This window comes from Aythya fuligula, chromosome 4 (assembly GCF_009819795.1).
Source record: "Aythya fuligula isolate bAytFul2 chromosome 4, bAytFul2.pri, whole genome shotgun sequence".
Taxonomy (NCBI): Eukaryota; Metazoa; Chordata; class Aves; order Anseriformes; family Anatidae; genus Aythya; species Aythya fuligula.
Genome location: NC_045562.1, coordinates 2,294,720 through 2,311,731, shown reverse-complemented (window position 1 = coordinate 2,311,731; position 17,012 = coordinate 2,294,720). Strand labels below are relative to the sequence as shown.

Here is a 17,012-nt window from a genome sequence, read left to right as displayed (position 1 = left end):
ATGGGAGAAGGCCTTAGGTAGGGTTTGGTGGTTGGCACATGAGAAGGGACATGTGCTCCACCAGTCGGCTGGCTGAAGTCTGATCTGCTTGCCTGCAGGCTTGGTCTGCGGCCTTGGATTGTGGGGTGTGCCTGGTGGTAGTCCCTGAGATGGTGGTCTGCCTCGGGAAGAGGTGGAGGGACTGTGAAGCATCTGGGAGTCCGAGAGTGTAATACATCAGTGGTGCTCTGCCCTTGATGGTATACACAAGCTGGCCTGGCATGGACATGACTAAGGCAGGTCTGGTGTCTGATCTGCATCCAGATACAGGCAGCATCTGGAGGGGTACCGAGGAGTGGAAGGAAACTAGTACTACACGGAGCTGTAAAAGGAGCCCGTTTGTTCTCTCAGCTTCCATTACAGAACAGATATGAGGCTCTGGGTGTGGTAGATGAGGGGCGTGAAGAGGTGTAAGAAGGGGTATCCATGCAAGTTCTCCTACCAACGCCCAAATCAACAGGCCCCCTCCTCATAGCAAGTAAAGCAACAAGACCAGCACTGTGAAGAAACAGCAGCAAATTACATTCTCAGGTGACTCCCTCCTGAAGGGAATGGAGGCTCCCTTCTGCAGACCAGGCCCTCTTCACAGAGAACTTTGCTACCTCCCCAGGGCTCGGATTGGAGAAGTCAACAAGTATGATTTTGAGCTTAGTACAGCCTTCAGATTATTACCTACTCTTGATCTTTTATGTGGGAACCAATGATGTCATGACAAGAAGTCTGAGGTTAGTCAAAGATTTCAAGACACTGGGAATATGGCTAAAGGATTCACTAGCACAGGTAGTGTTTTTCTCCATTCTCACTAATGGGAAGAGATGGAAAGAAACAGGTGAACCCAGGTCATTACTTCCTGGCTCCAAGACTTTTGCGTCTGCCAGAATTTTGGGTTTTATAATAATTTTAAGAGGATCAGTTGCCTTCATCCTGTTGGGAGACTTCAACTGCCAAGATGTTGAATGTCATATTTCATGATATTCCCAGTTTACAAGTGTAAATGCCAAGTTCTGCACCTGGGAGAGAGTAATTCTGGACACAGGTGAAGACTGGGAGATGAGTGGCTGGAGAGCAGCTGTGTGGAGAGCTGCTCTCCTTGCAGGTGGTAGTTGACAGTAGGCTCTATGAATTAGCAGTGTGCCCTAGAAACCAAGAGGGCAAATCACAGTTTGGGGGTGCATTAAACACAGCACAGCCAGATGGTCAAAAGAGGTCGTTTTTCCACTCTATTTGGCTTTGGAGTGGCTTCACCTTGAGTATTTTGTGCAGTTCTGGTCTTCGTGACATAAAACAGATGTTAAGATATTTGAAAGTAAAAAAGGATGCTAAGATATTTGAAAGTGTCCAGAGAAAGGCAACAAAGCTGGGTTCAAAAAAAAAAAAAAAGTTGGAAGGCATGTCCTGTGAGGAGAGGCTGAGGGCAGCTGGGTTGTCTAGTCTGGAAAAAAGGAGGCTGAGAGGCAACCTCACTGCTCTCTGCAACTTCCTGAGGATAGGACGTGGAAACAGAGGTGCTGATCTCTTCTTGGTAACTGATGGTAGAAGGCATGGGAATGGCACAAAGCTGCACCAGACCAGCTGTTAGGAAAAGTGTCTTTACCCTGAGGGTGGCCAAACACTGGAACAGGCTTCCTTAATAGTATACTTTAAGTTTTGGGTAGCCCTGAAGTGGTCAGCCAATTGGACTTGATGATCTTCATAGGTCCCTTCCAATTGAACTATTCTAACTACAGCGCACCTATAATATTGTGCGATTCCAGAAAGCAAAATGATGGCCCGAGGTTGAAGTGGGTAATCAGTGAATGAAAAGCAAAGATCTTGAAATACCTCAGCATATGCACTGAATGAAACTTAGCATGACCTTATGCATGAAAGAATACTTGGAAACCAGCTATTTGACCCTTTTGATTTCCAAGGTTCTTTGGCTTTAAACTTTATTGGGTGAATTCAGAACTTGAAGCTTTGAAGAAAAAAATGCTCCCTGGCTGAAGGGCAGCTGTAAGCCTATTTGAAGATATTTTTACGCATACATATTCTCATGTATGTGCACATGTGCAAACACCTCTTACCAAATACACATGGTAGCTGGGAAATGTGGTATAAAGAAATGCTTAGGGAGTCTCTAAACTCTTGTCTTGATAAAGTAGATAATGTGACAGATGCAAACTAATTCATGCAAAGCTAGCATTTAGTCTCACTGTAGGACTACCAAAGTTGGTTTATTTTTATCATGCTTAGTGTTGTTGAGTGTGATTTGAAGCATATTAATTGAGAGATTTTGTTTATTTTGGTGCTTTACTTGTCTTTTTACTAAGTAGGGGAATTGTGATTAGAGAGCCTGGTAATAATCATCTCTACTCCTTCCTTTTATGCTTTTGAAGATGTGCAGATAGCCACTGCTGATTCACCCCAAGTTCCGCCTTCTTTAACATATATGGTAGCTGTACTGTCATAACATAAAAGCAGACATATTTTGATCTCAATGTATGATCTGAAGTTGCTGACTTGCCAAGTATTTTTTCTTAAAGCTACTGGTCTAAAAATTATCAATAATCTCTGCTAATGAGACCCCCCACAGAGATATTCTATGTGAACCAGTGGGACACTTTTACAAATGTGCACTAGCGAGACTATAAGGATGGTAGGATGGATTGTTCTTTTGGCAAATCTTCCCTCATAGAATTTTTGTCTCCTTTGATTCTCCAGCCCATATGTAACACTTCATGTTGCTTAACTCCTGCTAGGAATTTCTATTCTAAGACTTACCTCAACCTCACTTCTGTCAAATGTTGCCCTGTGTTCAGCCTTGGCCCTGACTCATTAACTGCCAGCAGTCTAACAGTTTGGACCACCCAGAAATGCACATGAATATCCTTTATGTGATGTTTCAGTGACATGTTTTAGAACATACGTGGTTGCAATGTTTCTTTAAACTCTATTTTTTCATGAGTGTCTGGTATGAAAGCTCCTAGAAATCAGTGATATAATTATGGTCTTTGCAGAACCATAGGGTATGAAGGGGGGGGGAACCTTTGTTTCCTGTTTTTTGACAGAGTAGCGCTGATCGCCATTGCAATATGTATGTCTTAATGACCAGGTACACATTTTGTTCGGTTCTAAAAATGTCACATCGATATAATAATATATTACTACATCATAATATACGTATAAAATATACATAGTATTTTGGTGTAATCGATCTGAAAACCTTAGATATGTGATAAGACCTCATTTAAAAAAAAAAAAAAAATAACCTCCTTGCCTTCTCTGACATCTATTGGTCTTGCTTGATTAGTGGTAATAGTGTGTATCCCTTCTCACCTGTAATTTACCAAAATTCAAAACAAATATAGCATTATTCTTGGGTATAGGCCTGACTTATCCAAGGTCATTTGGCAGACCCATGGCTGAGCTGGAAACAATAGCCACTTGCTCTTGCAAAATGCCCTCTTTCAACTGATAGTTTGTCTTTAACAACCCATGTGAGATCTGTAGAAAAGTAACTGTACTGCCAAGGGTGAAAACAAAGATTTTGAGATACAGACTGAATGTCAGAAGCTTACTGCTTAAGCCACAATGGTAGAGCCAAAATGTCATGGCAGAAAGTTGTGGTTGAAAATAGAGCTGATATTTCTATGCTCCAAAATTGTGTATGACCTACAGGATCAAGCCCTGGGAGTTGATTCTTTGCCTTCCAGTGGGATTAATAGAGAATACAGGTGTAATGAACATCCTATGATTGCGCTGGACCTTCTGAATGAAGCTGATGAATAACAGCAGGCTTTAAGTGTTTCCCTAAGACAGCCTGCAAAACACTTCTCCTGACCTGATGCAGCAAATCTGATCTCACTTGGTTAACAGCTCTTCATCACTTTTTCAATTCATAGTTTAATGCCTCGATGAAAGCCAATTTGAATTCATTTAAGTGTTCATATAAAACTTTTGTGAGATATTGTATCAGATGTTTTATTACGGTCCATCTATTCTGTTACTATTGTCTACTTTTATAAGGCTGTCAATTAGCAATGCAGTTTCAACAGAATGATTTGTGCTTTGAATTCAGCCGAGATAATATTTGTGCAATATAATGGCTTTCTAACTAGAACTCCTTGAAGTCAATCAATGCAATAATCAAACTCTGCACAGTTTTTGATAGGATATGAAAGTTAAGACACAAACAATATTTTAAAAAATATTTTTCTAAAATTCTATAATATTCTAAATAACTGCAGATCTGTATTTTGAAAATTTGCTGATTGTAAATTTGATTATTATAATAATATTTGAATATTATAATAATAAGATTATAAATTTGCTGGTTAGCTATTGAAACTTTACTTTTTGGAGGCTTCCTCCACAAAATAGATCAGAATTTCCCTTCTTAACAAAGAAAGAGTCACTTAGTCTACTTGGTATAGTCATAGGCTCTAGCTTACTTGAATATAAAGTTTTTAGCCTTTGTATATTTTTTTCATACTTAATGCTTTCCCTCATTTTCTGTTTTCTTATTGCTGTAATGGGACCTAGAAACATTGTCTTTCATATAGACAATTGAAATGTCTTGACCCTCATATCAATGACAAGATTTCACTAAACATTTTGTGGTGCCTGTATGCTGTCACAGGCACTAGTTTTGAGAAAGTCTGATGTGGTCACACCTGTGCTAGGTACGGGGAGGCCACTAACTTACTTTGGGAAGACTATTGCTGTCATATAGTAATGATCTGTTACTCACTGCAAAGGAAGTCTATTTAAACCCAGATAACAAAGACTTCATACTTAAATCCTTAGAGCAGCACATTTACCATGTGAAATTTAAACAGTGGTTTATTCTAAGTTTATTCAAGCCAGGTTCCAGACAGGCAGAGGCAGTTCTCAATCTCCAGTTACATTAATAACAGCTTGCCTATATTTATTCTTTATGTAAATTCTATTGGAGTTCCCTCTCCCCATCTTTCTCCTTGCTTTCTGAAGGGTTTTATTATTGAGAGGATTTTGTAGAAAATAGGTAGCATGGTCAGTGAGCTAGAGCAAAAGCAAATCTTTCCTGGAAGATCACTGAAGTAGTAGAGCAAGGATATGTGTAGCCAGGGACTCTCCTTGCACCTCCCAGATGGCTGGGAGTCTGGATCTTGCCCCAGCAGCCTCTGAGAGCAAATGTGTGGATGGGAGCATCATCTAAGCCATCGGCACTGGCCAGAGGTGTACAGGCTAATGTGGGTAAGCAAGAGTCAGAAGATTTTGGTTCTTTTAAACTTTTAAAATTCTTTTAAAGTGGAGAGAACAACCTTTTTTTTTTTTTTTTTTTTTTTTTTGGAGGGGGGGAACCAATTATGGCTGGACTTATTACTGTTGTCAGTAAAACTAATCTAGGTAGAGAAACTTCACATACTAAAAGTATTACAATGCCCAACAGACTATTTTTTGCTTTAATGTATTTAAGTAATTCAGACACTGCCAAGCAGACAAGATAGTCCAAGAAAACCTTATGGAAGATGTTAATACAGGTTCAACTTCAAAAAAAATCTTGAAATGATTGCATAGGTGCTGTTTGCATATGCAGAAAGAAAATGTGGTGAGAAGACAAGACTCTGAAGTGTTGAATTCTGTCTTTGCCACCAGTATCACGTATTGCCCTCTGGGGCTTTTTCAGTATTACAGCTTTCCCACCTATTAGCTTGCAAAATTTTCTAAGACGATTCATGTCTGTTTCAAGTGTATATAGTGTGATTATTACAGACAGTTCATTTAGGAAACTCAGGGCAGAATTTGTAGTTTCATGTGTACATGCCAATGTATTACAGTGCTTGCTTCCTTTACCTTATTATTATTTGTACCCTGACTTAATTTCCCGGTTTCTTTCATTGTTTGGTGGTACTTCTGAGAGAAGCCACTTCCAGTCAACTAGAAGAGTTCTTCTGAGATTACCGATGTCATCTGTAACCTATAGATACTGATTTTCTTCTGGTTCCAAACAGAAACAAATTATTCTTTTTTTTATTCAAATTATTCAAACAAGTTATTCTTTGTTTTGTCTAGATAAAGCTGAATTTAGAAATGGCACCAGTAGGATAAGGGTCCTACTTGGGAATTCAAAGGACTTTTTGTTGAGTCACACTAAGCTCACAGACTGGAACTAGAACTAATACCATTAGAGTTATTTGATAGAATACAGAGGCTTTGACTAACCTGGTTTTTGAAAAATCTCTACCTATCAAACTACTGAGTCATTAACTTATTTTTGGAGGAGGAAAAAAACAATTCAACAAAGGCAGAAAATCTAATCAGTAATGTAAATCTTTCTACCTGAATATACTGCCACTGCATCAGGCTAGGATTACGGTTTTGTTTCTTCATCTATTTTCTTTTATGGATTGGGCTTTTCAGTATGTATCTCCAGGATGCATCTTGAAAGAGGAAATCCAGCCTGGCACTTTGAAAGGGACTTCCCTTATGAAAGGTACTTTTAAGCCAACAAAATCATGTCCTGAATGTAAGTTTTGCATGAAGGAAAATATTTTCCATGAAGGAGAAAGTGCTTTCTGAGCTGCTTTTAGTTAAAAATCTGAATATGTGGAAGGACTGCTGCTGACTCATGCTGGCATGTAGATGTCCTTATCTCCAGACCTGATAAGGAGTTAGTCTTGTTAGTGTCTGAGTTTAAGCTGGGGCCTGGACACAGTATTTTGATGTGCACAATGCTTGCTTCGCAGATAGCACATACCATGGAGATACCCTGATCTTTAATTGTGATTTTTTTCTGGTACAAATTGAACTACATAATGAACTAATTGAATTACCTGTAGGGGTCTACAGGTAATTTAGAAACAGTGAGATATGGGGACACAAGACTCATCAGTAGATGTTCTGGAATCACTGCTTTAGTCAGCAACAAGTTAGACCTTAGGATGGAGGAAAGGTTGCTTTATCAACTCAAAACGCACCTGGACCCTTAGCTGCTGATGGTATTTATTGGCTTTTACATTGCCTTGTGCACTAAGGGATTGCAAACTGTGCACACCTATGGTCCCACTATTGACAATGCAATCGCATTGGGTAGAACAGTGAAACCATTTGAAATGTCACAACAAACTAATAATGAATTAAAATGCCCTAGCTCGTTATACCAGTGATTTAGGTAAGCAGAATGTAGGTAGCATGGCACAAATGTCAGGGTAGATGGTCCTATGTCTTTATTAAAAAATAAAAAAATAACACAAAACAAAATTTGAGGGCTTTCAAATCAAAAGTGACCAGTAAGTTTAATTCCTGTATCTTACCCAGGAGCCCAGACACTACTATATTTTCCTATTATGTCTAAAAAATTCTATGAAACACTGACCACCTGCCTTCCCCTTTGTGGTTTAGGGGGTGATAAATGTCCGAATGAGGAAAAATAAATTAATTCAAAGAATACCCTGAAGCTCTGGAGCTTGAGCTCTCTCCTTTTCACAAAATATGGGTCCCATGATACAGGGAAAGGATGGTGGATAAAGCATCCCCTAAACTAGAACATAGGTGGGTGCGTATTTCATGACAGACTGTTTTAACTTTCTAAACAGTAGCCTATTTTATGACCAGCAGTTGCTATTAATTATTTAGCAGAACACTTATTTATACACTAAGAGCTAAATGCAGTCCTTTCAGTGGCAGCCTGGTGGAGCGCGGGTTGAAATCCAGAGCTGTGGATAGTCCTTCAGGAGGATATGTCTCATGCAGTTTCACTCAGGGAAGAATCCCTTTGCCGTCTGCTGTGTGTCTCTGATGATATATAAGCATGGGAGATTAAAACCTAGCCATTAGTAAAACTCTATAGCTGCAGGTGCAGCTGGGTGTCTGATGCTCATCTCAGCTTGTGACCACTTAGGGCCAAAGTTGCACAATTGTCCTGCCTGAAATTCTCTAACACTAACCTTGCTGGTGGCCCAGCTGGGGTTTGGCTATACTGTGGTCTGTAACAAATGCTTCAGCAGCTATATGTAAATGTTTTTAAATTGCTGTCTACGTTACACCGACGGTATTGGGGCTGCTCTTCAGACTTCAGAATACCTTGCTGTAGCAGGTTTTGAGGGAGGGAAGAAACTTGTATGACAAACACTGTGTGATGTGAAGGAGGTAAGAGGAATACTTGGGTCACAAGAAACAAACCGGAAATTCAGCAGGCTTTCTCCTAGTCAAGCAAGTAAATTGAATACGGCTTTTATTTCATCTCCCAAGTAAGAAGAGGGAGCCCCTTTCTTCTTGCTATTTTTCATAAAAGAAGCCCAACCTACGCTGACTTCTCTATTTGCTCTAGTTCCACAAAAGACATCCCTGCAGCATTGGAGGGAGGATTAATTTCCTCTGATTGCCTGTACTTGAGGAAAGCAGCTGTGACCCTTCCTGTAGCCAGGGAGAAGGAAATGGTTTTAATACTTCTCTGCTCCTTGCAGATCAAGTTTAAAACATCTCATCACAATATATTACTTCTGGTGCCAATGTGTTTTCTTCATTCAATACTGACACGGTTTCTACACTGTTGTGCTGTTGCCATGTGATTCTGGTAGCATTACTGTTTAGGTAAAATATTATTCATTTTCTATAGCAACTGCTAATTTCAGAAGAATCTGTGATTTCATTGTAATTATTATTACTGACAATAGTTGTAATAAATGTTTTGGATTGACGTGCGTAGCTTACATTTTCTTCCAGCAGCTGATTTCTTTTATAATTCAAACAATTTTTCAAATTTAAATGTTGACATAGATAAAATAAATTCCTTATTTTTTTATTTTGCATTCTTCTGCTTGGCTTCCACTCCATGTGGGGCATAACTTTAACATCTCAACAGGGAGAAAAGAGCCTCGTTGCTGTGATATGACTATTCTTTTGCCTTTCTTGAAATGTGAGACAAGACACTTTAATGCTCCAAGCAAACTCTAGCACAGAGACTGCCCTCCTCCTTCTCATGTAGTACTGCCCCTGGGTGCTGGCTCCTTGCTCTGCTCCATCTGCTCTGGTCCTCAACTTCCTCCCAGACCTGAGAAGAAGGAATCTGTTCAGCCACCACCTTACACTCTACTCCTCAATCCTTGCAGGCTGTTTCACAACAGGGCTCCCCTCACCTTGGAAAGTGTGGAGAGCCCTCAGCTCATCTTTAGCTCTGTGCTCTGTTTCTGATATGACTCCACAGGCTAGGGAAATCACATCTTTCTGCACAATGCAGTTACCTTTTCTTTCGGTCATCCAGACCCCAGCCTGATGTGCTTTGCTGCTCATAGTCTAGTGTTTGTTTTGCTCAGAAAGGTCCCTTTGCAGGTATGGAGAGTAGTTTCTTGGATGTGCCTAAAATGCTGAAGCATTATTAAAGCTTTGCAAAGCAAACATCTGTGTGTACATGCAGCTGAAGCTCAGCCAGCGCTATAGACATAAGGGCTTGCAAATCAAAACTGTTTGTGGGCTAAATCAGATTTGGAACATTTATTTATTTATTTTTGTTAAAAGATTTCCTCCTTTATTGCTTGTAGAAAAATCAAATGAGAAACATTTATTTCTGGTGGATAAGGTTAAATGTCATACTTTTTTTCTGTTTATCTGAAAACAGTCATGACTTTGTGGTAACTCATCAGCATTTTCTTTGATCAATATTGCCCGGAGTTTGCAATATGTGGCCATGTTTTCCTTAAGCTATCTTATTATACCCCTAAGAATTCCTGTACAGTAAGGCTTCAAAAAATAATCTTTACTATTAGCATATTTCCTGTCCCCCCACTCATACTGAATGATAGTTGAACTCCAGAGCTCGTGATTCTCTGCACGCTGCCAAAACAGCTAAGTGTGATCAGTGCCATTACAAAGAGCAATGTAACAGCTATCACAGCCTATAGACATCCATAAAGTTTTAATATGACTTCCAGAACTTTATAGTGTGAGTTAACAAGGTGTTCAGGCAGAAGTGTCTATATACTTGTATGCACATGCAGGTGGCCAGTGACTGGAGCATAATACTCTGTTCTTAAAGCTAATACTTCTCATTAGATCTCTTCCAATAAAGAGGAAGATAGAGCATCATCCCTGTAACCTCACAGAAAACAGTGGTGTCAACAAGAAATCAAGCTACTCTTGCTTTCATTTCTGAGGCTTTCAGATACAAGGCATTTATTATGAATCAAAAATGGCCCTGCTCTGAGGAAATGGCACAAAAAAACTAATACACAGTCTTAAACTTCTGCATGGAGCAATGCCATTAGGAACATCTAATCTAATTGAGCTCGTCATATTATTTGGATTGATAAGGTTCAGAAGAAAACTGAAAGCCAAGAATTTCCTTAGTTAAATGTGACTTGGCATTTTCCCCCATGCTCTTCTTTAGAACAGCATTTCAGAAAGCAAATCAGACAGTGCAGCTTGGCTGATGGTAAAATGTGCATGATGAAAGTATGCAGACATGATTGGGCAAGACAGGGAAGCACCTGGCAGTACTGCCAACTGTGTAAACTTTATGAGCAAGGAGACTCTGATATTCTTCCCCAAGCTGAACATCTTTTAGCAGAACAATCATCATTTAAACGATACTGAAGAAACTGGATGAAAATTACTGGATGCTATTTTTCTTTGGCTCTGATAACCTTCAGAGTACTGAGGTAGAAAAGGCAGAATAAGCTGTTACACAGGATAGGCCAAATTCTGAAACATGTATAAACAGTGAGGGGGAGTCTGATCAATGGGATTAGGAGCTGCAAAAGTTTTTTTTTTTTTTTTTTTTTTTTTTTTTTTTTTTTTAAAAAAAAAGGTAAATTCCCCAGGGAAAAGAGAATTAAGAATCATGGCTTCTGTATGTATGTATGGTTACACCACAGTAGTACTTGTAGAAAGAGATTTACTTAGCCATCTCTAAACAATTCTCCTTTGAATGTTTATTCCCAGCAGCAATGACTTGGAGTCAGTGTGTCAGCCGTAAGATAAAAGCGCTGTGTTGCCTCTGTGGTCTGACTGTAGTAATCTGAGGAATAAATGCTGATTTCTTTGCTTTACCTCTTTCTACTTGACGTGTTCCCTGCTTCCATGCCACAAATGATCATGCCATTTTAAAAACGTTGCTGATGGATGTTGTTTGGAAACTAAACTGCTGGAACAGAGCAGACCCGCATGTCTTGGCTTCCTCACACTACAGTTACTCTTACTTTAAACAGTGTATGTTTACTATGTACCCATAGTAAGCATTAAAATGACAATGTGAAAGCACTTGTTTTGCTTAACTTTGACTGCTAGATGGTAGCAAACAAAAACAAACTGTATGGAGCAGACTAAAGAACTACAACCTTATTTTTCTTTTTCCCTGTCACCTAACTTCCAGTACTCTAACTTCGGTGCTCTTTCACATATTTTGGCAGACAACTGCCTCAGCGTACATCCATCTATTTACATCCAGGGCACTTGCATACAAATAGGGCAAAGATTGCAAACTTTGAAAAAAATCCTTTGAATGCCAGGTTGTAGGCAGCTTTCTGAAGTACTTGCTGTACACAGATAGGTTCTAGGCAGACTATTTTTACGCTCTGTAGGTATCATACCTGTTCAAGAGCTGTTCTCTTGTATCCAAGTACATGTACTGTCTGTACAGTAGCACCAACATGCACCCAGAAGTACAGGCTAACGTAGCAATACATGCAGAAGCTGAAGAATAGCTTACCTAGAAAAGAATTTCTCTTCCTAGTGTGCAGGAGAGAGACATCTGCTATTCGGATCTTCTCCCATGGCTCCAGGTAAACTAGAGAGAGTTTGAAATGGATAGCAGCTGTCTGAGTGGCATCCCGGGAAGGCTCCTCTTGCTCCAGCCCCAGAAACTGAACTCTGCCGGCACAGTCACATCTCATTTATACACAGGCTGTCCTTTTCCAAACAAGCAGCCAGCTGGAATGATTCAAACCTCTGCTCAGCGCACTGTTAAAATGCAGCTTCCTTCTCGGGCATGGGGATTACACCAGGGAGCAGCCGGAGTACAGCAAAAAGGCTGCGGGAACTCTTTAATCACGCGAATACCAGCTGCTCCTGTTACTACTGCCGCTGCCGCCGCCGCGCCTCCTGTTTGCTGTAGTCAGCCTCCCTCTCCCTCATCTGCACGAGTATCGAGGCGGCTTCGCAGGGCGGTGATTGGCAGAAGCAGCCAGTTCCTCCCGCTGATCAACCCCGAGACTTCCAAGGACTCGGAGCTGCTCTGATGCCACGCCGGCGGCGGGAGGCTTCACGCAAGGCCGCCGCGACGGAGGCTCATTCGGAGATGAGCCGCGTCCCCCTCGCAGCGCCGTGATTGATGAGGCGCTCCCCGAGGATTCGCATAATCTGTCATTGTGTAGTTGGACCACCTCTCCTCCCGCCCAAAATGCGGGAGGAAAATGCTGCTCGCTTGCCGCTTCCGATTTCACAGCCGGAGCTTGCAGCTGACAGCCTGGGAAAAAGGAAAAGTTGAAAGAGTCGTTTTGCTGGAGGGACAGGGAGTGCTCCAGGCAAGTGTGTGAAGGGAACCCCCAGATCCCCATCCCCAAATGCTAAAGGAGGCTCCAGAAAATCACGTTACCACAAGGTGTCTTGGTTCATACTCTTGCTGGGTCACTGATAAGATCACCTGGCAAAACAAAGGTGGTTTTTCATGCAACAGTGCAGCATGACCAAAATTAAGCAAAGGTCACCTAGCAAGCTGGTTACAAATGATCTTGCTGATACCACCTTTGGGTGGATTCCAGCAAACTAGTGGCACTTGAAACTGCAAAGCATTTTTTTTCTGATGTATGCAACGCAAATTCCACCTATTTGTTGCATAATTTCTTGTTAAAATACTTTCTCTTCCAGCTAAAGCTGAAACCTACACCCCCAGCCAAGACACAGGATTGTTATGCAACTTTCTAGGGTGAAATTATATTATAGAGGAAAACCTGAACACTTCCTATGTTAAAAAAAAAATAAATAAATTAGATTTGATAGCAATCTAATTTTCAGTTTTTGCCAGCTTGACACCTTTCACTCCCAAACTGTTCTTTGTACGGTACACCTCAGAATTGAAATTCAGCCAATTCTGTGCGACAAATGTGAGGAGAAAATAGTTTTGTTCAAGGAGACTGGAACAAACCCATTCTGAGATGATGAATGATGCTGTAAACTCAGATTTGAATCATAGGAGGGTCAGCTCAACCTTTCATGTTTCCAAAATAGTGTAAATAAATGGTGTTCCATGAATTTTACCATTTACATCCTTCAGCTGGGGCCTTCTGCATGAAGAGCTATTTACTCCATGTGAATATCCAAGATTCGAAGATGGTAGATACTCCTGACTGGGGACTAATTTATTCCTTCTGGCTAAACTAGAAGCTCAGATAAAATTAAAATTCAAAGTATGTCTGAGTCATTTCCTGCAATTTCTAATTACAAAAAGCACTCACTGGGGTCTTTTTAATATTCCTCACACCTATGTCTGATTCTGGATTTGGGATTTATTTTCCAAATTATTGTTGGGAAGGTCAGGAGTTGGGTTCTTATTCGACCTGGCTGGTGAGCAGGTGCCTCCTTGTATCCTGTGTGAACACTGAAACTTCAGCCAGGCAATAAACCACGATCTCTGGTTCAAGTTAGGGATTCTTTTGCCAGCATTAAGAGTTGTGGTGCAATGGGGTGAAACCCACAGGAAAGTGGGAAATTCCTATTAATAATCTTGCTGCCACGGTTGCATGAGAAGAAAGCCTGGTGATGTTTATTCCTCTTGCTACCTGTCTGCTGGGCTCTCAGCTATGCTCAGAGCATCAGAGGCATCTCTGTGAGCGGCCAGGCTTTGCTGCAGGCACGGATGCATGGCAGGATGGCTGCCAGCTGCTGCCAGATGTGGCAGGAGCAGCGGTCTGCCCCTTTGAAGCTGCAGCGTGCCAGCGGGGCTGCTGCTGCAGATGCTCCCAGGGCAGGCCAACAGCCAAGTGGTTATGCATCTCATTGGCAGTGTATTTTAATTCAGATGCTAAAGTCGCTCTTTGATCTTAAAGCCTTGGCTTAATGGGGTGCACCACTAGATGAATTCAACATGAAGAAGTGTGGCTGTTGATTTGCACTGCCTCAGTATCCGCTTGCTTGGCTGGAGATTCGTTTTATAGCGGAGCATCAGGTGACTTACTGCAGTTTCTTGCCAGGGTTTGCCCTTATTAGCAATGTACAGAAATCAGCTGGCAGAATTGCTCCCATTCTTTGTGCAACCAGAAAAGCGCACTAACTCGGGAAAAAGGCAGTGTACCACTTGCGTTTTCACTTCTCTCTCCTTGGGGTAGTACTGAGAGGTGAACGTGTCTTGCTCAGATACAAATGTGCTCTGGTGTTGTTCCCTAGGATGTCCTTCCAATCATGATATCATTTTCAAGTTCTGCTTTAGGGAAAAATATCCCCCCACCCCCCCCCAAAAAAAAAAAAAAAAAAAAAAATAAAAATAGGCCAGCAAGAAACAGAAATGAAATATGGGTGGAGAGAGAGAGTAAAATGAGGTAAATTTTAATAATGAAGTACCATATCAATGAGATACCATATTTATGATGAAATCCTTGCCACAGGATGTGCACTTCCCTGTATCTTACCTGCAGCACAGATTCTGCATTAGCTGATGGAAATTCTGTATTAGTTAATTCTTGTGTGATTTATTTCCCCCATGTATAGGTAGTTAATTTAATTGCCTAGCCCTCCTATCTCAGTAGTTCAAAAGTTGTAGATGAAACCTATTAGAATTTTGCCCCAAACCAGTATTACCTTCAGAAACATGCCTTTTTGCTTTTAGAAATGTGGTGTTTTGTGTATGTGTGTGCACGCATGCATTTTTTTTTTTTTAAATTTCAGCCCCTAGTGGAAATGTGGCTTTGTTCTGTTCAAAATTTTTGGACCTTGCACACATTACAAAACAAACAAATGTTTTACTTTTTTAAGCCTAGTGATTTCACATCGATTCTCTCCATAGTTTAGTGGATGTTAAGAAGACTTTGAATCTTTTTTTTTTTTTTTTTTTTTTTTTTTAAGGGGCATCTGCATTTACAGTAAGGGCAACTGCTGAAAATTCAGCATCCTTCTCCTATTTAGGTGCCTAAATCCAGACTGGTGTTCATAGCTGTCTGAAGTACTGTACTATCACTATAATGGCTGTGTACCTATTTTTAAGGTAGTTACATTCATAGTGCATTATAAGGAAGAAAATACAATTCTTTCGCTTCTGTGCTTAGAAATGTGATACAGAGCATGCAAATATTTTCTGAATTAGTATATACTATATGATATCTTTCTTGTTCACCTTTCTGGGCTAATATAAAGTATTCACAGAAATATTTGGGCTGGTGTTGTGTTGTTGTTATGCAGAACTTCTGTTTTCTCCGATTGCCCTCAGTTTTATCACCTGTTATTACCGTGCTCTGGTGGCACTTTAATAGGTATTCCCTACTTCTCTCCAAAACTGCCTTGCAGCACAAAGGTCTCACTTCAGAATGAAGTTGGCTGCGATACATATGAATGTCTCTTTCAGCTAAAGGCATCCGTATAGTCTTTGTTGAAAGAAAGATGGCTTTTGACACTTGAGTTCATAATGAGTTTAAAGAAACAAAAATTGACTATGGCTCAAAGGACCGGCTTTTCCTTGAGCTGTGGAGACTTCTTAAACTTTCCTATAATTGAACAACAGTGTGGCTTTTATTAAAAACACAGAGCAGTTCCTCAGCTGGTGTGAACTGTCAGAAAATCCATTGATTTCAGAAGAACTATGACAACTTATGAGAGTTACAGATTAGTCTCTAATTCTCCAGCAGTTTCTCAAGATATGCAGAACTTAATTACACTCACATCAAAAGTGCAAGAAACATAAAGGCATAGCTTAATGCTTTTTTTTTTTTTTTTTTTTTTTTTTTTTTTTTTTTTAATATTCAAGAATACATTTCAGAAAAAACTGTCATTTTTTTGTTTGGTTGGTTTTGATGTGTAAGTTTTTGCTTTTAAAAAATCTGAATATTTTGGCTCAGACCCAAAAGGTGTTAGAGGTTTTATACACTCAGCGATGTAGGGATGAAATATAGATACACTTGGAGCTGAGTTCCAAGCATCACAACTCAGCTAAGGCATTCCTGTCTTCTCCTGGAAGTGCCTGCCTTGTTGTGGGTTATTCTTATTTCCCACATGGCAGTGGAGATCATGCTGCCAGTAAGCATGAAGCACTGATTTGAAACAACATCTACAGCAAAAGTACTGCTAAGTCTTACAAGCAAAATAAAGCAGATATGCAAAAATACAAACTGGGTTCCCTGACTGCCGGCTTTCTCCAGCAGTACAGCTTCTATTATCCTCCCCTGTTGATGTTTGGACACATTTCTTCTGCAAATGATAAAGGTACCACTTTTGTAATGACCTTTATTTTAACCTTTCATATCTTTGTGAAATAATGTCAATATCCTAGTGTGGTTTAGTTCCTGTAAGGTTTTGGATGTATTAGTTTCAGAGTGTGTGTTGATATAAACTAATATTTAAATATCTGTTAAACTAACATACATTCATTAGCATGTAGCATTAGAGCTGCTCTGCATCTCCCTAATTACATTACTGTTTTATGTCGTAAATGCTTACTCAACTACAAAAATATAAACTCTGCTCTTTTAAGTACTGTCATCAAGATACTATCAAAGCAAAAAATGAATTTGTTCTGCTCTGCCTGAAGCCTGATCTGCATTACCACTCTCTGAGTTATCAGCTTACTTTGACATTGAGAGAATCGCTCGCATCGTGTGACAGAGAAGCATGTCTTTGCACATCCTTAAAACCTTTTGGGCTCTTTCCCACTGCCTTCTGTACAGGGTCTCTCCTAGGTTCAGGTTGGGCCTCAGGTTGGTAGAAAGCTCCAGTGAAGTGAATGGGGTAGGCCTGGAAGTCAGAAAGAAAGGAGGCCACGTGTTCATGCAGTGGCAGAGACTGGAGGGCTAGAGAGGGTTTCTGTTCTGCTCGGC

The 17,012-nt window shown here is 40.4% G+C and overlaps 1 protein-coding gene across 2 annotated transcripts in view; it reads right to left on the bottom strand.

Annotated features, from left to right (window-relative positions):
• NDST4 (N-deacetylase and N-sulfotransferase 4) overlaps nucleotides 1-12,323 on the bottom strand; it is a 107,647-nt gene extending 95,324 nt beyond the window's left edge. For both annotated transcript variants that reach the window (XM_032186058.1, XM_032186057.1), the window contains exon 1: nucleotides 11,705-12,323. The gene's annotated coding sequence lies outside the window, so the exon portion shown is untranslated. The remainder of the gene's footprint in view (nucleotides 1-11,704) is intronic.
• Between the last annotated feature and the right edge of the window lie 4,689 nt (nucleotides 12,324-17,012).